Here is a 27,136-nt window from a genome sequence, read left to right on the forward strand (position 1 = left end):
CCCCCGGAAAACAAGGGTTCCAATGAGCCTAAGGGGAAGGACAATGTCCAAAAGTCTCCTAAGGGCAATTCCAACAAAGCTAAAGAGAAGGGAGTTTACAAAGGAAAGAATAAACTCTCTCCTGAAGAGCTTGAGCGTTATCGTAAAGATAACCGGTGTTTCAAGTGCGGCGAACAAGGGCATGCGTACCGCGCTTGTCCCCAAAAGAACAACCGCCAAGATCCTCCTAGAGCTTCTTTGGTTGAAATCCAAGAGGAGGAGATTCACCAAACTCATCACAAAGGATCTCCTCTATGCCATGCTTGGGGAAAGGTAAGAGAACATGATGCTTTTATTCTCTTTGACCCTGGTTCTACTCACAATTTCATATCTATGGAGTTAGCCACCAAGCTAGGCATACAATCCTACGAGATGGGAGATATCCTACCCGCAGACAGTGCCTTCAAGGGGCAAGAAGCTTCAGTCACTCCCTTAATCGGGAAATTGAGGCTTCATGTCCAAGGCTATGTGGACAAAGAGGATTTCTTTATCTCTCCTCTCAAGCATGAGGATGTAATCCTAGGGGCACCATGGTTTGACCGTCTGGCTGCCCATGTTAAATTTCCTGAAAGGAGAATCTCCTTTAAGTTCAGGGAAAAGGACATGTATATAGATGCTAGGGAGATGGGTAACACCATCCCCATTGTACATACACCAGCTTTCAACAAGTCAATAAAGAGCTCTATTTCCGTGTACATGATTTTTGTTAAAGATTCTCAAAATGAACCTAATGCTTTAGCAAAAGAAAATAAAAGTAACCAAAAGGAATTAGAGTTATCCAATTTTCTCAAGGGGTTTCAAGATGTCTTTATTGACGACATCCCTTGTGAGCTACCTCCTAAACGAGGTAATGACGACCATGCAATTGAACTTCTTCCAGGAAGTTCACCGCCTAACAAACCTCCTTATAGAGTTTCTCAAGCTCAACAAGAGGAGATTATGCGGCAAGTGCATGAGTTAATTGAGAAGGGCATGGTTAGGCCTAGATCATCTCCATTTTGCTCACCTGTGCTATTAGTGCAAAAGAAAGACGGCACATATCGTATGTGTGTCGACTATAGAGCACTAAATAGGATCACTATCAAGAATAGGTTTCCCGTTCCACGGGTAGAAGACCTATTTGATAAGCTACAAGGATCGACCTACTTCAGTAGGATTGACCTAAAAAGTGGCTATCATCAAATAAGGATAGTTGATCAAGACATTGTAAAGACCGCATTTCGTACTACATTTGGTCTTTACGAATACATTGTCATGCCTTTTGGCTTGACTAATGCACCAGCCACATTTAACCGCTTGATGGAGAAGCTGTTCAGGCCTCATCGAACCTTCACTGGAGTGTTCTTTGATGATATTATCATCTACTCTAATTCATTAGAGGAACATAAGCAACACCTCCAGGTAATATTTCAAGTTTTAAGAGAGAATAAACTTTATGTTAATCGAAAGAAAAGTGAATTTTTCTTGCAAGAGATTCAATATTTAGGTCACATTATCTCTCAAGATGGAATCCAAATGGATCCATCCAAGTTAGAGGTAATAAAAGGATGGCCTAAACCAAGGAATCTTCATGAACTAAGAAGCTTTATAGGTATGTGTGCATACTATAGACGCTTCATAGAAAAGTTCTCACAAATTGCGGGACCATTACATGACCTAACAAAGAAAAATGTTAGGTATACGTGGTCTGCTAAGGAGAACAATGCTTTCGAAAAGCTTAAAGAAAAGCTTATCTCTCAACCTGTGCTTACACTACCGGATCTCTCAAAACCATTTGAGGTCCAATGTGATGCTTGTGGTGATTGCCTTGGGGCTGTTTTGCTCCAAGAAGGGCACGCCATAGGCTATGAGAGTCGAAGGCTCGACCCTGTTGAGCAAGCTCTAGGCATATACGAAAAAGAACTCCTTGCAGTTCTACATGCCTTAGACTCATGGAAGCACTATTTATTGGGGACTCCTTTCATTCTGCGAACGGATCACCAAAGTCTTAAGTACTTCATGACGCAGACCAAGCTCTCCGACAAACAAATGAGGTGGGCAAATTTCCTTTCGCAATTTCATTTTCATATTGCTCACATTGCTGGCAAGCATAATCAAGTAGCCGATGCACTCTCAAGACGACCGAGAGTGAATGCGGTTTCCATAGCAACTCACAATGATCTATCTTTAATGATAGATGAGTATGCTATTGATCCCGATTTTAGAGATGTGATTTCAGCCCTTGCCTTAGGGAAGAAAGAAGAACCATTTACTTTACAAGATGGCTATCTTCTCTATGGCAATAGACTATGCGTTACTAACTCACTACGTGAGAAAGTAATGTATGAATCTCATGCTCCCCCATATGCGGGGCATAGAGGGATTCAGTCTACTCTAAAGGGAATTGAAACATATTTCTATTGGCCTACCATGAAAGTGAACATACATGAGTATGTTTCCAAATGTGTGGTATGTCAAAAGACAAAATTTGATAGAGGGAAGCAACTTGGATTGCTTCAACCCTTGCCAATCCCTAATTCACCATGGGAGAGCATATCCATGGATTTTATCTTTGGATTGCCTAAGTCTATCCATGGGAATACGGGAATATGGACGATAGTAGACAGGTTCAGTAAACAAGCTCATTTTATACCTGTCAAAAAGACTATCAAAGCCCATCAAATGGCAACCCTCTTCATTTCGCAAATTTTCAAGTACCATGGCTTGCCAATGTCCATAGTGTCGGATAGAGATCCTAGAATGACCAGTAATTTCTGGAAGGGTCTCTTTGAGAATTTAGGAACAAGGCTAAACTTCTCTTCGGCCTATCATCCACAAACTGATGGCCAAAGTGAAATAGCTAACCTAACTATTCTCGATCTACTAAAAGCCTATGTAACGGAAGTAGATCAAAGATCCCAATGGGAGAAGTACTTACCCTTAGTAGAGTATGCTTACAATAACACTGTACATACTTCTACAGGAAAAGCACCTTTCGAGGTAATTGAGGGAAGATCAAAAAGTCCCTTGCTACTTAAGGTACATGGGAAGATCTTCGCTGCAGATGAGTATAGCCGAGACCTACAAGAATCTTTCCAAAAGATTAAGGATGCTATCTCTATCTCACAGCAAAGGCAAAAGGCTGCTGCTGACAAGCACAGAAGAGCCCAAGCCTTTAAAGAAAACGATTGGGTCTTGTTAAAGTTTCCCAAGGCTCGATTAAGGCACACTACGGGCAAGAATCCTACGGGCCACCAAAAGTACTATGCTAAACTAGCAAAAAGGTACTATGGTCCCTTCCAGATTCTTAGGCCAATCAATGAGATGGCCTATCAACTTAAGTTGCCCAATCATTGGCTCATACACAATGCTTTTCATGTGAGCCTCTTAAAGCCTTACAAAGGAGAGCCACCTCAAGAACCAACTATTGAAGACCCACCGGAGATCGAGGACCACGAGGAGGTGCTGCAGCCCGAGTCCATTCTCCGACATGAAGACAAGGTATTAAGAGGCGGTAAGACTATCAGACGATATCTTATTAAGTTTAAGAATTATCCTTTTGAAGATGCTAGATGGATGCAAGGCATACAATTAAAGGATAACCTAAACCTTGTCAATGCTTACAATGCTTCCCAAGAGTAAGCAAATGTACAAAATGTTAAAAATGAACAAAAATTTTTGTCTTATAAGACTCTCTTTTTCTTGATTTGTGCACAAAAATGAAGTAGTATGCATGCTTAGATCAAGTTTGCGGGACGACGTCTCCCAAACACCAAAGTAGAGCTTGTCACTCTACTATGGAAGACTGATAGGACTAATGTACAGACATGCTTGCGGCAGCCTCAGGCTCTCAAGCGCCAAATGGACTAGTCATCCATTATGGAATGATGTCGTAGGGTAACATAGGGATCCTCTACCCGCTAAGAAAAGGACTCATGTATATGCTTTATCTTCTCTACACCATAGTCGAGGACGACTATGATTTCAAGAGAGAGGTAATGTCATAATAATCAATATCTAATTCTCCTAAATGATTTTCTCATATTAAACTGATCATTTAATGTGGGGAAGTGCCAAGGGAGAAAAAGCTAGAATATTGGTTAAGTTAGCAGACCGGCCACAGTAGGGATCCAAAGGAGGGAAAATAGGGATCCAAAGGGGGGGCCATCTGCAAAAGAGCCATGTGAAACAACGGGCTAAAAAGACCCTAAGGTTCAGCCCATTAAGACTTCCAAAATGCTAAGGTTCCAAAATTCAAAGGTTGTGTCCAAAGGTTAACCTTAGGGAAAATTGGATGCTTAGTGTGTACCCAAAAAGTCTTTCTGCATCCCTACATGGGAGGGGGCGAGCCCCAAAGCTAGGGGATGAGAGAGAAAACCACACACACACACACAGGCTCCCTTTACACAAAGGGAATGAGGGACACATGTCAGCTTCTAGGCCAGATGCCCACAAGGTGTGCCCAATTCCTATTGGAAGACCCTTGAAGTGGACCAATGAGAATTAAGCTAGAGTAAATCTAGTTTAATTAATTTAAAAACATTTAATAAAAGAAACCAATAAGAATTAAGTGTCCTAGAAGACTATTGGGCAGTCTCCCAAGGGGTCCAATGAGCATTCAGAAGCCCCATGGCTTGCCTGATTCCTATTGGCCAGGAGGCAAAGGGGTCCAATGAGAGTTTAGTTTAATTATTTAATTATCTAAAGCTCTCACAAAAGGGGAAAGGGGGACACATGTCAGAAGGCTATCACTTATGCTGCTTAATTCCTATTGGCTTGACCTGGGGAGGTCCAATGAGGAAAAAGCCAGCCTAACTTAGCAGCTAGGGCTCGCCCAAGAGAGAGAGGGGGCTGATTTTTGCTTGGCATTCACTCACACACTCTCACACTTGACCATGTGTGAAGGGAAAACACTCTATCTCCTCCCAAGCTTTAATGGAGAGCTCATCACCTACTCCAAGCTTGTGAGATAGAAGCCTACATCAACACCCTCTTGGCATGTGGATGCAAATCCAACCAAGAGCCAAGCTTCAATGCATGCTCATCTTCTCTACCAAGCTAATTACTAAGCTAAGCTATGCTAATATGAGTGATTATGTGAGGAGATGTACTTCTTTCTCGTAAGATACTTCTTTTTCCTCTCAATCTACTCTCATACCCTGCTAGCTCTCACCATCTTCGAAGGTGTGTGAGGTCTTGGGTCTGAGAACGGGGATAATTCAAGTTGTGTTTGATTAAGTGTTTTTGCTTGGTGTATGAAGCTTCCATCTTCATTGCACTAGCTAGTCTTGAAGGAACACAAAGAATTGTATTGTACAATGTCTCTCTTGATGGGAGAAACCATAATACAAAGCCTTTTGGAGGGGGGACCGGCTCCATGCAAATCCGGTCCTCAACTGTTGTCAATAGCTTAATTGCTCTCTCTCTTTTGAAAGTATTGTCGATGCTATCTAACTAGGTGTTATGCTTTTTGTTGCTCTCTCCACCCAAGCACTCTTGTAATTCTCATTAGGAATCTATTCTAATGAAATGCCCACTATGTTCATGCTAATTTCCGCTCCAAATAAGATTTTAGGCCATTAAATGTTACATGCAAAGCTGGTGCTTTTTACATGAACGTACCATAGTGGTGCTTCTGTTGCTTTTCAAAGTAGTGGTACAAAGAGCAATGGAGGGGCTTGATGGCTTTGCGATGGCATTGTGTTTAGGGGCAAATGGCACTGCATGAGCTCTAAGGCTTAGGAAAAGGAGTATATGGAGATGGATCTGGATCCTTTTCACCCTTTATGAGACATTTGAGAAGGAAAATTTTGAGGTTTTCAACTAAAAATCTTGAAATTTGAGCCTCCTTCAAATCCTTGTTGAAAAAATGTCAGACGTCCATTGCTACTTTGTTAGCATAACATCACCATTCAAAATTTTGGCACCTCATTGATTCTTGTGGCACAATTTTTGAAATGGATATCTTGATTTATTTATGGGCACAAGATACCATTATAAGAGAAAATTTCTAGAACCGCTAGCATTGCCGCGGAATAACAAAGGAAATAGAAAGAGAAAATATAGCGTGTGTGGCAATAACAGTGACAAAGGATGCGGTAGTGGTTTAACAATAGTATACACGATAATAGAAACGGTAATATAGACACAAATATTATCGTGTATATTACGTGTATATTACCGTGAATATTACCGCGATCATTACCACACATATTACCTTGCATATTATCGCTATACGACTTTTTTTTTTAAAGCTCCTCTGGCCATTCAATTTAGTTGGCCGAGATGAGCATATTTATTTTTTATCTACATAAAGTCATCTGCTCTATGATTGTCTTCTTCAAGCACATAGCTCACATCATGAACATATATTGGTCACTTCTTCTTAATACTCTTCTCTCACAAGGGAGCTCTATTTATCTCAGGGGGTTTGTATACTCATCTTTGATATTGAAGAGTGATTTGAATCAACTAGTGATTGGCAATTGATGATTGACTTAAGAACCTCTGTGCATGATCATTAATTCTAGTACTAGGAGCATATCTATAACCTTTTAGATAAGCATTGTATTTGACACTTTATAGCATTTCCATTTCCATTGCCATGTTTGTGCCAATTGCCTCATACAAGCTAATTTTCTCTTCAATACATATATGCATGGCAGCATGTTTGGTCTCAAAAAAGTTTGAATACATGTGGTTGCTCTTTGCCTCCAAGCTGCCTAGGCAAAAGAACACTTTGAATGAGAGGAAACCTACACCTGCTATTGAGATACAAGAAATCCTCCAATCCTTTTGCACTTATATACTTTGACCTCTTGGTAGAATCGAATGTCCTCTCTATTTGTTGTTTTATATTTAATCTTTTTGGAACACCCCTTTGGTGGATTGCATATGGGACCTACTTTGTACCTCATTGGGATATTATATATGTGCATGCTGGCGTCCATTTGGCATTCTCAATGATCATGACTTTTGCTCATTATGAAATCTGTCATAGGTAGATGTGGATAGTCAAATAAATTGAATATTATCCATGAACGCCCAGACATAACCTATGGGACAAAAAAAATGCTGCAAAGTTCCTTCTGAATGAAGGGGTTGTTGGATACATCTCAATTAAGGAGTAAGGGTCTAGCAAGGTGTGGTAAAGGGAAGATAAGATGAAATGAAGAAAATCTAAGAACGGTAGGTGAGGAGGGAGCCAGTTTGAGAGTTCAAGACTCCTTAATGTCTTTACCTTCTTGATAAACTAACCATTTTCTTGTTGTGTGCGCTTCTCACATCTTTTTGAGTTCTTCCTTCTTCTTTTTGAGTTAGGTGGGTGTTAGATCTTTTGCAAACCAAAATTTGGTGTCCTTGAAAGGCCTCAATTGCTCAAGGAGTTTGATTTGATTCACCTTGGTCTTGAAAGTGAAGATTTCATGGTCGATATTCGTGTGTAAGAGAGGGGCTATACAAATTAGCGAGCAAGTATCTTTGAGCAACAAAATAATCGACCAACTCCCTTGAGACATTGTTTATTACTTAGAGAAAATTGTAGAAGTGCAACACTAACCCCACAAACAAACTCAAATCCCATGATGACTAATTGCATGGAACCAAAATTGGAGCCAATTTCAAGGTTGCCTCTTTCCTAGCTGTGTCAGCATCTAATTCATTTAATGACCCCAAGCCAATGTCTATGCTCTCAATCTCATCACCATGAAGATCACTGTCATCAAAGTCCTTTGTGAAAGGAAATTGAAGCTTTTACTTCCTTCCATACTACTCTATCTTCAAATTCACTTTACCTGACGACAATGCCCATGTTCAATGTGATTACCAAATGCTAGCTATTTGGGAGCTCTAAAGAATTTCTAAACTAGAAACACTATTTTCACTTTACTTATCAAGAAATCATCAAGAAATAAGACAAGATGTTGCATTACAAGCTGTTGCATTCATAACATCAAAACATTCATCACAATCCCTTTAATCATAAAACAAAAAAAAGGCCTCGGCTTGCCGCAAGTGTCGAACGATTGTTGGAACCGTTTCGCATTGATGTGGGACTATTGTTGGAATTAGGGTTGCAAAGAAATGCACACAGCTTGGAGAAGACAAAGGGCACACAATAGAAAGTGTATTACTTAGTGTGCATTGGAAAGATGGATAGCCCTAGAGTGATGGGCATATATACAATGCTCGGGGAAAAAAACCTTCTAAAGAGGGAAAAAATGTCCCAGCGGTCATAGTGTGTTCACACACTATGTGGTAGTGATGTGTTCACACACATCACTACCACATGTATATGGTAATAAATCCCCCCTGGAGTGATGCGGTGAACGAAAGCTAGCACATGAGTAAAGGGAAGTGCCATGCCCTGAGGACATGATCAGTCCACAAAGGGGAGTAAGCCCAAAGCTTTGCGAAAAGCTTCAAGCTTCTCACGAGACAATGCCTTTGTGAAAAGATCTGCAATGTTGTCCTGTGTTGGCACATAACCCAAGTTGATCTCTCCTGCTGAGAGCCTCTCCTTGACATAATGGTAATGCATCTCAATGTGCTTTGTGCGAGCATGAAAAATTGGGTTCCTCGCAACTGCCAATGCGCTCTGACTGTCAGTGTAGATAGTGTTGGCAGTGTCCTGTCCAACACCCAAATCATCCATAAGGCGTCTGAGCCATACACACTCAACCGTAGCTGTGAGGACTGCCTTGTACTCAGCCTCACAACTTGAAGTGGCCACAGTAGGTTGCTTCTTGCTCAACCATGATATACATGAACTACCAAGCATGAAACAAAAACCACTTGTGGACACTCACGTGTCAAAACAACCAGCCCAATCTGAGTCCGAAAAAGCATGTAAGTCTGGTGGCAATGATCCCCTTGGGATAAAACAAACCAAGGTGTAGAGTGCGACTGAGGTAGTAGAAAATCCTCTTGACAACCTGCCAATGCTTAGACCCTGGGCTATGCATAAATCTGCTAACATGTGAGACTATAAACTGAATATCCGGCCTCGTGTTGCATACATAAATGAGGTAGCCAACAGCAGTTTGGTAAAGAGTGACATCAGCAGGATCACCAGCATCATGTAGACTCAACTTCAAACCTGTTTTCATGGGAGTGGCAATAGGTTTGCAATCCTCAACTCCAAACTTACATAGCAATGTCTCTATGTAACTTTTCTGACACAAGGCAATACCACCATCACACTGCTTAAACTGTATCCCCAAGTAATGATGCAACAACCCCAAATCTTTCATCTTGAAAGTAGCATTCAAATCAGCCTTAAAGTGAGCAATATGTCTCTCATTTGGTCCAGTGATCAGCAAATCATCGACATAAAGAACCACAATGAGAAGTACATCACCATCATGCTTTACATACAATGTGCTTTCTGTTGGACTGTTACGAAAGCCTCGTTTAACCAAATGAGTGTCAGTTTTCTCATACCAAGCACGAGGAGATTGCTTCAACCCATACAAAGCCTTCTTACATTTGCACACTTTGTTCTCTTGTCCTTTTATGACAAAACCGCGAGGCTGCATTACATAAACTTCCTCAAATATGTCACCATTCAAGAAAGCAGTAACAATGTCTGATTGATGTACATCCCAACCAAAATGAGCTACCAATGCACGTAGAAAATGCACAGTAGTCATACGACAAGTGGGAGCAAAAGTCTCTTCATAATCTATGCCTTTTTGTTGTACATAACCCTTTGAACCAAGTCGAGCCTTATGGGGATCGATCTCACCATCCGGCGTGCGTTTCAACTTGTAAACCCACTTAGTACCAATGGCCTTTTTTCCAGGAGGCAAATCACATAAAATCCATGTGTCATTTTCTATAACTGCATCATATTTTGATTGCATGGCAGCCACCCAATTTTCTGAATTCTGTGATTCATCAAAAGACAGAGGCTCCTCACCATCATGTAAGCTAGACACAGCCAAAGCATAACAATCTAATGCATAAGATGCATGGCGAAAGCCTGAACGAGTACAACTCGACAAAGGCGCATCCAATTTATTGTCACGCAAAGTGTGCACCAGCCATTTTGGCATATTTCTAGTCTGCTCATTTTCAGCCCTCTCCTCATCAAGTACATCATGTACATCTGCATCAGTAATAGGCTAATCTGTAACATTTTCAAAAACCCCCATAGGCTGTACATCTGACTCATTGGAACTTACATTTGTATTTCCACCACTGAAAAGAGGCAACAAAGTGTCATAAATGTCCTATGAGCTTACATTACAGTCCCTAGTACATGACAACAAGGACTGAACAGAATCTTCCACAAACACTACATCCCGTGAAACTAGAATATGTTTCGTTTGTGGATGATATGTTAGGAAATAAGACGTAGCTAAATAGATAATTGAGTAGATTACTTAATGGAGAGAGACAGATTTACATACACGAGATTATAGAGTAGAGAGAGAGAGAGAGTACACACAATATACGTGGTTCACCCAATGTGGGCTACGTCCATGGGAAAGCAGCCACTCAATGGCTTTAGTACTTCAAAACAAGAAGTAGTTTACAAAGGGATTATACCCTTAATGGAGCTCCCGCCTTGCTTCACTCTCACCACCTCACACTCACCTTGTTGCATCAACTTCACACTATGAAATGTGTGTAGAAATGTCCTCCTTTTATAGGCCAAAAGGGTTGCCCTCTCTTATGAGAGACAGCCATGTGTAGCCGGCTGCCCTTGTGCGAATAAGTCCAAATCGGACCCTCCAATCCGCCCATGTGTGGCCGCCCTTGAGAAGACAAGTCCGCTTTTGAATTCGGCCACCGGCCACCGGCCATTGACTTCCAACCACCGGCCATCAACCATTGACTACCGGCCACCGGCCAACCGACCAGTTGTTTTCCCACCACTTTTCGGCCGCCATCCGGCCATAATATTCTGGCGAAAAAGAATATTCCGGCGAAAAAAAAAGTCTCCTGAGGCCTTTAAAGTTGCCCTTGATTCTTGTCCGTGAAAATTTTGGTTTCCGGTGAGTGATTTTCCTTCACGCACGATGGCTTCTCCTCATAATGGGGACCTTACAAATGTGCGCTTTTACCACAGAAAATTACAAGGGTAAATCAGGCTCCATACTTAACATGATACAACCTGTAACCTTTACTTTCAGCACTATAACCAACAAAAATACATTTGACAGCCTTATCATCCACTTTTATGCGCTATATTTGTGGCACCAAAGCATATGCCAAACAGCCAAAAACACGCATGTGCTCAATAGAAGGCTTTCTATCATGCCATGCTTCATATGGAGTAATAGACTGCAAAGCTTTTGTAGGACACCTGTTTAGTACATAAGTGGCACAGATGATGGCCTCAAGCCAAAAAGAATGCGACAAAGCTTGACTTTTGACCATACATCGTGCCATTTCTGTAAGTGACCTGTTTTTTCACTCAGCAACACCATTTTGCTGAGGTGTATAAGGCACTGTACATTGGTGTTTTATCCCATGACTAGCCAAAAATGCATTGAATCCATGAGACATATACTCCCCCCCTCGATCAGAATGGAGGATGCCCATAGTACATTTCGAGACATTTTCAGCCATAGCCAAAAATTGTTTGAAGCACATAAAAACTTCGGACTTCGCTTTAAGCGGAAATACCCATGCATGCCTGGAGTAATCATCAATGAAAGTCACAAAGTAAAGGTAATTGCCCAAGGACGGAGTTTGCATGGGCCCACAAACATCACTATGCACAAGCTGCAACCTGCATGTGGCCCAAACTGAACCATCCTTTGGAAACTTAGAACGTTGCATCTTACCCAAAATACAGCCTTCACAAACATGTTTGACAGGTGCTTCAAGAGGCGGCAAGAAGCAACCATATCAGATTTTTGCAAACGCAGCAAGCTGGCAAAATTCAGATGACCAAAACGTGCATGCCAAAGTTTTGCATCTGAAATAGCCCTTGAATCTGCAACAACATTTGCAAAATTTTGTCCACACTTGTCATACAAAGTAAGCTTATACAGCCCACGGCACAAAAGGCCAGGTGCAACAATTTCATCACCAAAACTGAGATCATGAACTGTACATCTGTCATCCACAAATTTGACTACAAGTCCAAGTCTAGTAAGTGCAAATATAGACAAGAGATTCTTCTTGATCCCAGGTATATAAAGTGCATCAACAAGTGTGAAGGAACTGCCATTTGTAGCAGTAAGCACAATCTTTCCAACTCCCTGAACCGAATAAGAGGCATTGTTGGCACAAGTGACTGAATTCCCATGAGGGACAGACTCAAGAGAGGTGAACAATTCATGATGTGAGGTAATGTGCTTTGTAGCACCGCTATCAAAATACCACACATGTGAATCTGCAGCAACTGACAAGCATGCATCATGGACAACAGGATTGTAAGTGCACTGTGCGCTAAAAGCCCATTCTGCATCAACATCAACATTATAGTCTCCTTTTATAGAAGACTTAACAATGGCTGCATTTGTAGTGGAACCAGCATTTGCAGTGGAACCACCCTCTTTCTTCTTAGCCTCTTTGTCCTTCAACTTAGGACACGACTTGATCAAGTGATCATTAGCTTTACAATAATGGCAATGCATCTTCTTTTTGCCCTTATCACCAGAATTGCCAGACGCAGTGCTGCGAGTAGAAGCATTGGGAACATAAGTTTTTCCACTCGCAGTAGAACCATAAGAAGTGGCTGCATTGCTGTTATCACCCTTTCTTTGAGAATCAATAAAAGCATGTTCAACTGCACGCTATCTAGTCCTTTTTTTTTTTGGAAAGTGACTCTTGCAATAGCAATGTGCATAATGCATCAAACTTGACAACTTCTAGATTTCCTTGGGTCATAAGTCTCCAAGTACTAGCAAAAGTCTGGTAAGAATCTCGTAAGAATCTGGTACTAGCAAAAGTCTGGTAAGAATCTGGTAAGGCATCAAGACCAGTTTGCACAAGGGAACTACCAGAAATGACTTCACCTGCAGAAATAAGTTGCTCATTGATATCCTTGACATTAGCAAGGAAAGTGTCCATATCATCTTCCTCATGCATAATCTTCGACTCCAATTCTTTATGCAGCAAAGCAATTTTAGCCTCATTGCGACTTGCATAAAGACCAACCAAAATATCCCAAGCCTATTTTGCAGATTTTGTTGAATGGATGTGAGGAACAATGGTGCGCTTCACAGACAATGCAATCAATGCATGAGCCTATGCATCCTTTACATCCCAACGAGCTTGTTCTGCCGTAGGCAAAACAACTCTAATAGCAACAATCCTTGCAGCAAGACCTGCAACATCCTCAACATGGCTTACATCCTCAGAACCAGGACGTACATCAATGCCCTGCACAATATTCCAGACGCCCTTTGACACAAGAACGTGTTGCATCATATAAGCCCACATAGGGTAATTGTCCCCATCCAACCTGTCCTCAGCAACAAACATCTTGAAGACATCTGTATTGTTGTCAGCCATGGTAAATGTTGCACCTGATGTGAAAACTACCTAAAAATAGGAGAAACAGAGCGGGAACAATACGTGCTATAAAGCACAAACCGTAGAAGATTGTAAAGCACATGTTATGCAAAAATTGGCACTGATAGAATTTTGCACAAAATGACAAAATTGCCTGTGCAGACCTGCCTGTAGTGGAAATGGAGACCGATATGAGCCCGAATCAGAAATATGAGCAAACCTATGAACGCTCGCCAAACCTCACTGTAATCGGAGAAAGTGAGCAGGCATGTGCTGGAGCAGCTGGCGACTAAGCCCGAGAGGCGTAACCTACTCTGATACCAATTGTTGGAACTAGGGTTGCAGAGAATTGCACATAGCTTGGAGAAGACGAAGGAAGCTCATGGCACACAATAGAGAGTGTATTACTTAGTGTGCAATGGAAAGATGAATAGCCCTAGAGTGATGGGTGTATATACAATGCTCGGGGGGGGGAACCTCCTAAAGAGGGAAAAAAATGCAGCGGCGGTCCTAGTGTGTTCACACACATCACTACCACATGTATATGGTAACAACTATTACAACAGATCCGTTCACTAAATTTGCCAAAAGGAAATTTTAGAACATTAGGTTTATTTTTGCGGGTTTTTACACTATTGTCTCTACCCTGGGTGAAATTTCTCTTTTTCCCTTGCCCGCAACAGGTATGTTTGAAATTGAAAACGACACAATATTAAGCTGAGACACATTTTTGCAAACACTGCTAGCTATATTTGAGCGTCTTCTAGCATACCGGGCCTCTTTTACAGAGCATGGTTGGCATGTAGTGTAACCCTTGTAAGTTCGTGGTGGGATGGAACTCATAATTTTTTGAGGTTCAAGACCAAAGTAATACATCATTTTGATGATTTTTTCCAAAGAACGACCCAATCCACAAACTCTACCTATCCATAGAAACTCCCTGGTCCATTGCTACAACCAGTCTATGCTAGCGTGGACTGGTTGCAGCAGTGGACCAGGGAGCTGCAAAGAAATCCGTTCAGGTGACGGATTGTGCCAGAGGCTGGGGAGCTATTGTAACCTGTGGAGCCTGATAATGGTGATTGTTAATATCGTCATCCTCTTGGTGTTGTGCCTAAGGGTTGCAACAACCTCGGAACTGTAGTGACAATGATGACATCGAGCTTGTATTAGAGATAGGTGGCCAAATGATGGTGGCAGAGCTTGAGAAACATGCCAAAAATGAGCATTGGTGCCACATACTATTTATCTTAGCTTTGGAGGCATTTGTGTGTGTGTGTGTGTGTGTGTGTGTGTGTGTGTGTGTGTGTGTGTGTGTGTGTGTGTGTGTGTGTGTGTGTGTGTGTGTGTGTGTGTGTGTATGAAAAATCCCCTCATAATTGAACCATACTTAGACAATTGAGTTAGATAATATATTAAATAACAATATTTTAAAACAAGATGTCATAAATCATTTCATATACACCAATACAAAATTCTATATCTAATGGATAATACAATCATTTAGATCAAAAATTTGATCTTTGATCACTACAATATAATATATGTATCGTATGTGCCCATCCTTTGGGATGATCTTCCACTACAGCTACATGTAGAAGGATCCAATTGGTACATTTGTTGGTACATTGGACGATCTTCCGTTACTGCTGCAGTTTTTGTTGTAATCCCAAGGAAAGAATCTCTTATCTGCCACCATCCAAGAAACACAAGCCTGTCAGAACTGGCATTACTTGGGAAGACAGGTGTCAACGACTCCCTCCCCTTGTTATTGGTGTCAAAAATTACAACACAAACTACCACCATAACAAAGATCTAATATCAAGTTTGAGCCATTTATTTATGCTAATGTTTACATCTTTTAATTCTAGAAAAAATTGGACAGCATCTCCTTCGTAAATTGGATCAATTTTCAAAAGTCCAGTCTACTACCATCTCTTCTGAGACCCCCACTTGAGGATTAAGGATCTTTTAATTTGAATGAATTTCAAAGTAAAACATTTGTGTTAAAAGTTATGTACTTATCGAAGAGCATCAAAAAGTACTTTGTAATTGTGAAGTCACCACCATATACTTACCTTTATCAGAAGTGATTTCCTGCATACAAAGATAGAAGTACATGTCTTTAAGGCCATTTTGCTAGGTGGATGTTTTAAGTTGGTCAGAATATTATTTACATACAGATTGTATTTCAAAATTTCCGGTCATTACCACTTCCTCGAAGATCTTTACCAGAGGCATAAGCATATTTATGCTAACGATAGTCATTCCCCATCCATACATTTATTATATTACTTTTGCCAAGTCCCGAGAGCAAGCAAATATCTCTGTGATAAAAAAACCAATGCCTAAAATTGATTAACTCCAAGTCTAAAGGGTAATTTAGACCAATCAGGCCACCCCATTTCCGTATTGCAACGCTGAGTGCCAAACCCCAAACATAATCCGATACATACACTTTAGTGTCGACTTCCAGTAACCAAATGACTAATGTAGTTAGCAATCCACGTAGATATCAGGGCCAATGGATCCCCAACTCCGGTCCATTAACTCAGGAAAACTCACATCAGTGAATAGAAAATCCAGAAACTTTAAATTATGTTAAGTACAAAACTCGGAAATGGACACCACTACTTGCAGGTTTCAAATGTTTTTCTTTCCGACATACCTTCTAAGAACTTGTTACTTGTCAAAAACCCAAAATATACTAAGTAGGTGCAATTGCAATCATGTCAAAATCGCTCAGCCACAGGTATGCAACAATATATCAACACCAGTAAAGTGTCCATTATCAACTCAAGACACTGACATGCAAAAGGATACTACCGCCAGCCCAATCTCTAGTATAAGATTAGGACTTCTGTGTTTAGTGGACGTTTTTTGAGAAACATTCCCAAAGAAACCATCTGATATTATATGCAAGCAAAGCACCAGGGTATGGCGAATCGGAACTATGTATGCAAAAATTTCAGCAGCATTCCCTTTGTTTATGCTCAGTCATTTCAAAAAAGACCAGTCAATGCCATCTCCCACGAGACCCTCACATGAGGTTGTATGCAACAAATAGTGACAATCATTTCCTCAGACAAAGAGTGTCTTTTATTTTAGTTTAATCCAACCTTGTTGCATTCAGGTCAATTGATAAGTCTGATAAACCATCCAAACACTATATGAATTGCATAACATGAGAAATAAAAACCATATTTGTCATTAAGTTCAATTGATTAGTTGTGAAAACAAAAAAATCTTGTACACTTTCTCAAAATCATGAGCAAAAAAAACTGTTTAAGATAATCTAACTACGGACTGAGTAGGTACAGATGCACCTACCTAGATGTCGTATATGCCTTGAGAAACTGCCATGGGACAGTACGGGTAGCTTTTCCACCTCAATCAATAAACTGATGTGCCTATGTGAGCCAATGTCCGAGGTTTCTCCACCATAATTTCAGCTTGCAAGGCAGAGACTTTGTGTGTGTACTGCACACGATTGAGAAGGGCGGGCAATCACCTGGATGCATCCTCAAGCCAAGGGATCCCACCTTATGATAGCAACCCTTCATACCATGCGCTCGTTGAGCGTGAGATAGAGAGAGAACTTTGGAGATACGGCATGTGTGTGTGCGTGTGAGAATGCAGAGCACAACCTGCGCTAGTGTGGGGGAAGCTCCTTGCGTGTCCTGCCAAAGCTCAAGAGCAAAAGAGGAGGATAAGGGAAAAGCGATTGAGGAGAGCTCGTAACCAGAAGATTCACAACCGGTGATGAGAAAACGGTGCATTAAAACCAGTCCTCGTGGGTATGCCAGCAATATTTAGGTGCCACTTGACTAATGTGTTTATGGTATTATTTGTACCATTCCCAAAAAAGTCATTGAACAAAAGAAAATATTGGTTGTGATCCATTGTCAAGATTCCCTTATATTCCCTAATTGAAATTTACTGCAAAGACCTACAGATATCCATCTTGAAGCGCAAGGTTAGATGTAGTTTTCCATCACTAAGAAACGAATAATAGGTATGAAGATCACTGTGGAAAACCCCTACCAGCAAAGGGCCTTCAACAACCTAAAACTTCTATTTGAACCGGTTTGGGATGGTAATGATACAATACCTGCAAAAGCACATGTCGGCAGCCTTCCAAAAGCTCAGAGTATCATTCAGAGCTGATTAATCGGGAATTTTAGCCTATGTCAAGCCATAAGGTTGTTATGCCTATAGTATGCACATGAGTGTGATTGTGTGTGTGTGTGTGTGTGTGTGTGTGTGTGTGTGTGTGTGTGTGTGTGTGTGTGTGTGTGTGTGTGTGTGTGTGTGTGTGTGTGTGTGTGTGTGTGTGTGCACGTGCGCGCGCACGAGTGTTGATTGTCCAAGACAAAAGCACCAAAAGGGGAAGCTGTCAGCCAAGGGTTAGCCAAGGACTTGTCAGCTAGATAAGTGTGTGTGTGTGTGTGGGGGGGGGGGGGGGGGGGGGGGAGAGAGAGAAGAGATCCACAACCCAAGTCCTGCATTTCACGCCATGGGTTTTTTGAGTCTTTGAGGTGATTCATGGTCAAGATCCTACTATCAAACTTGGACAGCCTGTACTTGGAAATGTGGCCAAGTCGGTAGGTACATCATTTTTTTCAATGGGCAAGACTTTCTCCCAAATAATACTCAAATGTCAAAATTTGTATGGTGCCTTTGTCAGTGTTTTTGGTTTATCTAATCTTGTTAGCAAGACATAACACTAATGTGGCAAATGTGAAAGTTTTGGTGCTTTCATAGTAATAATCAGATTGGTAAAAGTTGGCGTGCACATTGGTAAAATTTGGCATGCACATGGATTTTTTATCCAATAATCAAGCATCATTAGGTGGAGAGAGAGAGAGAGAGAGAGAGAGAGAGAGAGAGAGAGATCTTGTAAGTTCAACTAAAATTGCATCTCTCTCCTCTTTTTTGTGTGTGTGGGTGTCTAGAGAGCAACCATAACGATCTCGCAGGCTTTGGAAGCTGTAAATCGCCATTATGTAATCTCGAACTAAAAGATTCTTTCAATCTTTGCTTGGATATCATCAAATTAGATGATTCTCTAGGTGTGCCATGACCTTGGGTGTTTTCAGCAGTGAGAGCACTCACAGTATTGGAGCTTTTACTAAATTGTTTCTTCATGACTTTAGAGACTTGGGCCTTTCTTGTGCAAAAGAACTTCCATCTGGATCTAGATCGTATCATTTCAATTTATTGATCACGATAGACTCGTTAGGCAAGAAATTTGCACTTCGAAGCTTCCATTAAAGAACATTGTTGTCTGTAAATCTATTTGAATAAAGGAGGCTTTGGGACTTAGCTTTTGTTGCGACTGAGCAAAGCAATAGCTAAACACCTACTATATAACATGAGCCTCATACAATGGGCCCTATTTCTCTTGTGTTCTAAGTAGAACTCATCGTGGATTAATTTTGTTAGTCAAGTCTGGTAAAAGGCAAGAATTGCGTTGACATGGTTATGAGGCAGTTGGATATGCTTGGACTCATCATGCATTGGGCATATCACTTCAGCATCACCACTGCATATGCCGTCGATGTAGTTGCGGCGAGTGCATCCATAGCTTGTTGCTCTTATTTACTCCACCATTTCAGTTCCAAGCTGGCAAGGGGAAAGGGATCATGGCAGCATTGTTGCTCTTGTATCAATTTGCTTGGATTTGACTTCGCTTGATTTTTTTTTTCTCAGTGAATAGAAACCCCCTAAGAAAGGTGATTGTGATTGTCACCACTATACAATGTGGTTTGTTGTTTGGATGTGAGAAAAGGACACGTGGAACTTAAGGTCTCCCTCCCCTTTCCAATCACTTGGAAGCCCGTCAATGCAAACATTGAAGGTGACATCCTCTTGGCTTTACGTAGCGTGGACACTACACAATCTTCAGCCTTACCAAAGATGATATCTTGCACGTGGGTTTTGACCTCCTTTCTGATGGTGGTATCTACGTTCACCTTTGTGTTATTGAGCTTGAGTTCCCCCTTCCCTTGTCAATCTCTTGGAAGCCTGCCAATGCAAACATTGAGGGGGATATCCTCTTGGCATTGTCGTTCATGAGCATGGACACTACTTAATTTCCAATGTTAGGAAAGGTGATATCCTACACTTGGGTTTTGACCTCCTTTGTGAAGGTAGTCTCTACTTCCATCTTTGTGTTATTGAGTTGGACTTCCATATGTTCCATCTCTTCCTTGTTTTGGTTCTCCATTGTAGTGAATCGAGCCTCGATGGCCACGAGTCTATGCTTCAGGTCCTCATTCTCCTTGTGAAGCTTCTAGATTTCACTTTGAAGGTGTGTTATGCTATTTGTCTTTGGGGCTGATGCTGCCATGAGCCTTAAAAATGTAGACTTTCCTTGCGATGAGGCTCGAGTGGCCATGATAAACACAATATTTCTATGGAGAAACTGATAGCAACATTGCTAGAGAGTCACGGGTAGCTCAAATAGAGTCAAAGTTGGTGCTCAAAATGAGCCTGAGAGTTGAGGGCAGCTCAACAGAGTTGAGATCGGGCTAGTCAAACAAAGTCGAGGTTGTTTGTAGCTCGGAAAAAGTCCAAATCATGGGAATGATTAGATGTGTCGGCAAGGAGGTGTTGTTTGGGAGGGCAAGTTTGTGTTAACACTCTCCCATAAGGTAGCCCCTCGCCCAAGGGGAGGTTGAGGATGATGCAAGAAAGAGAAGGCTAGGGTTGCTTTCTCTCTATCTACACTTTCTCTATTTCTACTCCCTACATCTTCTCCCTCTCTATCTACTCTATCCTCACCTCTCTCTACAACCTAACCTCTTCCTAAATCCTAACCTTACATGTCTACTCTCTACCTAATCTCTATCTCTATCCCCTCTCTATCCTCTAAACATAGAGAGACATAAGTATAGGTAGATCTCTACACTCTCTCTACTCCCTCTATCTATCTCTATACTCTACGTATCCTCCCTCTCTCTATCTACACCCTCTATCTATCTCTACTCCCTCTATCTATCTTTACACTCTATGTATCCTCCCTCTCTATATCTACACCCTCTCTATTGCTATCAATATTCTAACCTCTCTCTACTCTTCCTCTACACTTTAACCTCTATCCAAATCTCTCTACCTAATCTCTATCTCTACTCCCTTTATCTATATCCTAATTTCTCTCTCTCTCTACACCTCATCTCTCTATTTACACTCTCTATGTATCCTCCTTCTCTACCTAATATCTACATCCTTTGTACCTGCTCTATCCACACCTCTCTCTAAACCCTAATATCTTCCTGAATGCTAACCTTATTCATCTACCCTCTACTTAATCTCTACATCCTTTGGACCTACTCTATCCACACCTCTCTCTAAACCCTAATATCTTCTTGAATGCTAACCTTATTCATCTACCCTCTACTTAATCTCTTTCTACACTCTCTCTATTTCTACTCTCTACATATCCCCCCTTCTCTACCTAATCTACCTAAACTATATACCCTCTCTATATACTCTATCCACACCTCTCTCTACACCCTAATTTCTTCCTAAATCTTAATATTATATATCTACTCTCGACCTAATCTCTATATCTACCCTCTCTCTACCCTCTAAACATAGAGAGAGTGCTAAATAGAGGTAAATATCTACACTCTCTCTAGTTCCTCTATCTATCTCTACACTCTATGTATCCTCCCTCTCTCTATCTACACCCTCTCTACTCCCTTTATCAACATCATAACCTCTCTCTAATATCCCTCTACATCCTAACTCTATCTACACCTCTCTCCCCGCCCTAATCTCTATCTCTATACTAAATTGAATTGTTCTCTCTCTAAACCCTAGACTGAATTGAATTGTTCTCTCTCTAATTTCACATACACTAAATTGAATTGTTCTCTCTCTAATCTTTCTCTAAACCCTTTTTTTAATGTGAAATTTATCATACTCTATCATGTTTTCTTTTTCTTTTCTAATGTTGCATACCTAATGTTTTTTTTTTCTTTTTGTCTCTCTATTTTTCTTTCTCCAATTGAACACACACATCAATTTACTTTGAGTTAACGCTAATTTAACACTAAACATAAAAGAAATTTAATGTGTTTAAGTGTGATGTTTAATTTGACTTTGTCTCTCTCTCTTTTCTCTCTACTTAAACGTTAATTATGAAATTTACGTTAATCGACTCTACTTTTACATTAATTTAACATTAACCATTGAATCTATGCTAATCTCTTTCTCCCACTCTCCTTTTTTGCTCTCCCTAATTATACACCAAGCAAGCCAGCAAGTATCTATACGAACTAATTACACACCTACAACAAACAATCAAACAAGCAAAGTTAGGTCAACCAAGCAAGGAAGAAGCACCTACACCAAACATGAAAGAGGTACAAAATCTTTGAATTTAACTTTTCTAGTGTGTGTGTGTGTGTGTGTGTGTGTGTGTGTGTGTGTGTGTGTGTAGCTGTTAAATCTTAGATAATAAGACATAATTGACGTTTTACATTCAAAACACAGCTGGCAATGGAATCAAGGAATAGATATGTACAAAAACAACTCAATATTAGAATCATTTAAGTACAATGTTTGTAGGAAAGAGATCCCCTTTCATAATGCAGAAAGTAAAAGAACTTCCCAAGTCATCAGTGAGTGTTCCATCCAGAGTAAGGTAGCTTGTCAAAGTAAAAAACCCTTCCAAGATAAGATAGAGTCCTTACCTACATCCATCCAAACAAGACAACAATTCAGTTAGTCTTGGATATGTTTTACAGGTATCAATGGACCATACCAGTTGTTATCCATGTCTCCTCTTTTTTTAAAAATCAAACCTTAAACAAGCTTGGTCCATAGTAAAACCTTTGTGTTAATAAGTTTAATTACCACTTCTAATCTAAGTGAGAGATTTCCCCCTCTAATCTGAGTGGTACATTCCCCCAAGAAAACTTTATGAGTTTATTTATCTGTTATATTAGTGAGGTATTCTCTGTAAATAAGTAAATATATTTCCTTCCTAGTATAGAGCCGATGTTGTAAAAAAATGGAGTCCAATGCCATCTTTTCTTATAAGTTCATAAACTAATAGCCAGCCAAGTGGTAGAGGCTTAGCCCGTCCAAAAAATAAGGACATCTTATGAATGTAAGTGCTATAAATCTATGTGGCAATTAGTCATAAAGACCAAGTTGTTCAAAGAATGGAGTCTTACCATAGCCCGAGCGATATTTCTCGAGCGACCTAAAACCCGAGCAAATGGATAGGATCCAGAAAGCATATGTGTATAAATAGTTCTTCTACCTTATCCTCTTTTTAGCACTATATGTTCAATCATGATTAGATACCATCACTTAGATCGATTCATCCAATTTATTTATGAGATGAGGAAAAAATCATTGGCTAGATTTCACTCTTACAGTGTGAATGGTTTCCTCTCTACATCTAAATGCATTTGAAAGGAGATCGTATAGTCTTAGAAGCTGGACACACCCTACGGAAAATGACTGCTTGGCGGATTATTATTTTTTGTAACTATTCATTTATTGAGAAAACCCGACATTTCACCCTTGTAAAATATTGGGGCTTACAAAAGCTTTCAGATTGTATCCCAGTTTTGACACTTAGATTGAGTAGATGGTTAAATTGGAACAATAGGGTTTGAGATTGTAAGGTATTTAGACCACTTTTTGACCTTAATGAAAAAACCTTTGTCATTTTAAAAAAGTTTGAAGTCTGTGAGTGAGCGTACTATGTACGAGAGAGAGTGAGAGCTTCATCTTGATGCTACACGCACACCAGTGGTTGGAATCGAGTGCGGAGAAGTGCAGTGTGTTGCCCCCGACGAGAGCTACGCGCCCATACCTACATTGTGCGCGTACGATCCGATTTTGCGAGCTCCATCTACAAGCTTCATCTGGTGATTTGGTGAGCATACGTTATCTGTTTTCTCATTTCAGCATATCCACATGCTCGCATTGAGCAGAGCTACACATTAGGCACTTTAATTTTTGGAAACGACGACCTGCAAATTTCGGCCAGACATCCTACATGATTTTGCATCGGGTCTTTTGGGTTGGGATTTTGGTTCATGGACCTTAGGGAGAGCGACCTATTGGTGTTAGTAGGGTCTCCTTCAAGTTCTGTGGCATTTTGAGATTGTTTGATGGGTATTCGGCTCTAGAAGCATTGTAGGAAGTTTCCTCTTATGCACCCTTGAAGGCTGTAGCTTAGACATTGGGTAGAGACCTCTATAGGAATTAGTTAGGAGTCGATCGAGTGTAGATTTCCACCCTATTCTTGCTTCCACGCGCCTGCGGGTCGAGCTTCATCCTTAGCTCTGACAAATCTTGTTAGGTGAGTTCTCGTTGTGCTGACGTCCGTCGCGGAGTATCCGTCCAACATTGGCGCCGCTGCCAGGGACAAAAACCCTAGGTAGGTGACCAAGACTAGTCCTTGAGGATAGGGATTCTTTGGCTTACCAAAAGTCTTGTTTTACATTAAGATAGGATCAGAGGGTGGAGGACTCTCTAGGTCTTAGAGGGAATCTAGGGAGCGTGTGTATGGCCTAGATCCTTCGACTTAGGTAGAGTTAGGTAGACTGAGATAGTTTAGGTCTTAGTTGAGTTGATAAATAGTAGTTGGAGTGGTAGAAGCGGTGAGAGGAGAGCTTGAGAGTCTGGAGAGGCCAAGAAGCAACCAAAACACCATTATCACCATTTCACATTATGAGTAGGAGCAGGGTAAGTAGGACATCATGATTCAGGATCTAGAGCACTTCATGCATGTATACTTGCTTGTTAGATTCATCACAAGGTTGTAAAAGATGCAAAAGTGTGTTTGAAAGCTAAAGTGAAGTCCAAAAGTTTATGTGAGTGTTTCTGATAGAGCTGTAGAGCATCAGGAGCAATTCTGTTAGAAAAAAAATAAATTTTAAGCCAAGAGACATCCTACGTGTAGGATGTCTACAGGCTAATCTGGTGGAAATTTTGGAATTTTGAGTTGATCAGTGTGTTCTGAAGGTGGGTTTTACCCTACTTTCACCTGGAAAGTGGAAATTTGACCATATCTTGACAGGATAAGGCCAAATAGACAAAAATTGCCAGACATCCTACCCAAATTGTGCCAAGGCATTATTTTAAGACCAAAACCATAGGATGGCTGCATGAGCATGATCTGCATGATATATTGAGTGACTGAGAGAGGTTTTCATCTCAATTGGGTGAGAAAATTGGGTTCTAAGCAGACTTTAGCATCTTTGACTAAAAAGGGCTAAAACAGCTAAAATTGGGGACTTTTAAAATCCAAACCAAAATTTAAGCATACCATTGGGTTGCTGACATCAAGGGGGAGCTGTGGATCAAGTCTGGGGTCAAACAGGGCAAAAAGACATCCTACGCATAGGATGTCATCTGTGTGATTTTGCACTCCAAACTCAGTTTTGAGCATACCAAAGTGATCACCACCTCAAGGAGAGTCTGTGCTTTGCATTTGAAGCCATTTTGAGAAAAAATACATGCTACGCGTAGGATGTCTAATGCATGAAATGGAAGCCAGAAACTGAATGTGGGCATAGCAGGGTGTTGTATAGCCTGAGACAAGCCTCCTAGTCAATTTTGGTCCAAATTGGGGTTGATTTGTGTTGGAATTAGGGTTGCAGAGAAACACACACAGCTTGGAGAAGACGAAGGAAGCTCAAGGCACACAATAGAGAGTGTATTACTTAGTGTGCAATGGAAAGATAGATAGCCCTAGAGTGATGGGCGTATATACAATGCACGGGGGAAAAAACCTCCTAAAGAGGGAAAAAATGCCCCGGCGGTCCTAGTGTGTTCACACACATCACTACCACATGTATATGGTAACAAATCCCCCCATAGAGTGATGCGATGAACGAGAGCTGGCACATGAGTAAAGGGAAGTGCCATGCCCTAAGGACAGGATCAGTCCACAAAGGGGAGTAAGCCCAAAGCTTCGCGGAAAGCTTCAAGCTTCTCACGAGACAATGCCTTTGTGAAAAGATCTACAAGGTTTTCCTGTGTTGGCACATAAGCCAAGCTGATCTCTCCTACTGAGAGCCTCTCCCTGACATAGTGGTAATGCACCTCAATGTGCTTTGTGCGAGCATGAAAAACTGGGTTCCTCGCAACTGCCAATGCACTCTGACTGTCAGTGTAGATAGTGTTGGCAGTGTCCTGTCCAACACCCAAATCAGCCATAAGGCATCTGAGCCATACACACTCAACCGTAGCTGTGAAGACTGCCATGTACTCAGCCTCACAACTCGAAGTGGCCACAGTAGGTTGCTTCTTGCTCAACCATGATATACATGAACTACCAAGCATGAAACAAAAACCACTTGTGGACACTCTCGTGTCAAAACAACCAGCCCAATCTAAGTCCGAAAAATCATGTAAGTCTGGCGGCAATGATCCCCCCTTCGGATAAAACAAGCCAAGATGTAAAGTGCCACTAAGGTAGCGGAAAATCCTCTTGACAGCCTGCCAATGCTTAGACCCTGGGCTATGCATAAATTTGCTGACCTGTGAGACTGCAAACTGAATATCCGGCCTCGTGTTGCATACATAAATGAGGCAGCCAACAACAGTTTGGTAAAGAGTGACATCAGCAGGATCACCAACATCATGTAGACTCAACTTCAAACCTGTTTCCATGGGAGTGGCAATAGGTTTGCAATCCTCAAGTCCAAACTTACATAGCAATGTCTCTATGTAGCTTTTTTGACACAAGGCAATACCACCATCACATTGCTTAAACTGTATCCCCAAGTAATGATGCAGCAGCCCCAAATCTTTCATCTTGAAAGTAGCATTCAAATCAGCCTTAAATTCAGCAATATGTCTCTCATTTGGTCCAGTGATCAACAAATCATCGACATAAAGAACCACAATGAGAAGTACATCACCCTCACGCTTTACATACAATGTGCTTTCTGTTGGACTGTTACGAAAGCCTTGTTTAACCAAATGAGTGTCAGCTTTCTCATACCAAGCACGAGGAGATTGCTTCAACCCATACAAAGCCTTGTTACATTTGCACACTTTGTCCTCTTGTCCTTTTATGACAAAACTGCGAGGCTGCGTTACATAAACTTCCTCAAATATGTCACCATTCAAGAAAGCAGTAACAATGTCTGATTGATGTACATCCCAACCAAAATGAGCTGCCAATGCACATAGAAAACGCACAGTAGTCATACGACTAGTGGGAGCAAAAGTCTCTTCATAATCTATGCCTTTTTGTTGTGCATAACCCTTTGCAACAAGTCGAGCCTTATGGTGATTGATCTCACCATCCGACTTGCGTTTCAACTTGTAAACCCACTTCGTACCAATGGCGTTTTTGCCAGGAGGCAAATCACATAAAGTCCATGTGTCATTTTCTATAAGTGCATCATATTCTGATTGCATGGCAGCCATCCAATTTTTTGAATTCTGTGCTTCATCAAAAGACAGAGGCTCCTCAACATCATGTAAACTAGACACAGCCAAAGCATAACAATCTGATGCATAAGATGCATGGCGAGAGCCTGAACGAGTACAACTAGACAAAGGTGCATCCAATTTACTGTCATGCAAAGCGTGCACCAGCCATTTTGGCATACCTCTAGCCTGCTCATTTTCAGCACTTTCCTCATCAAGTACATCATGT

Source organism: Adiantum capillus-veneris, chromosome 13 (genome assembly GCF_014529385.1).
Source record: "Adiantum capillus-veneris isolate H3 chromosome 13, ASM1452938v2, whole genome shotgun sequence".
Classification (NCBI taxonomy): Eukaryota; Viridiplantae; Streptophyta; class Polypodiopsida; order Polypodiales; family Pteridaceae; genus Adiantum; species Adiantum capillus-veneris.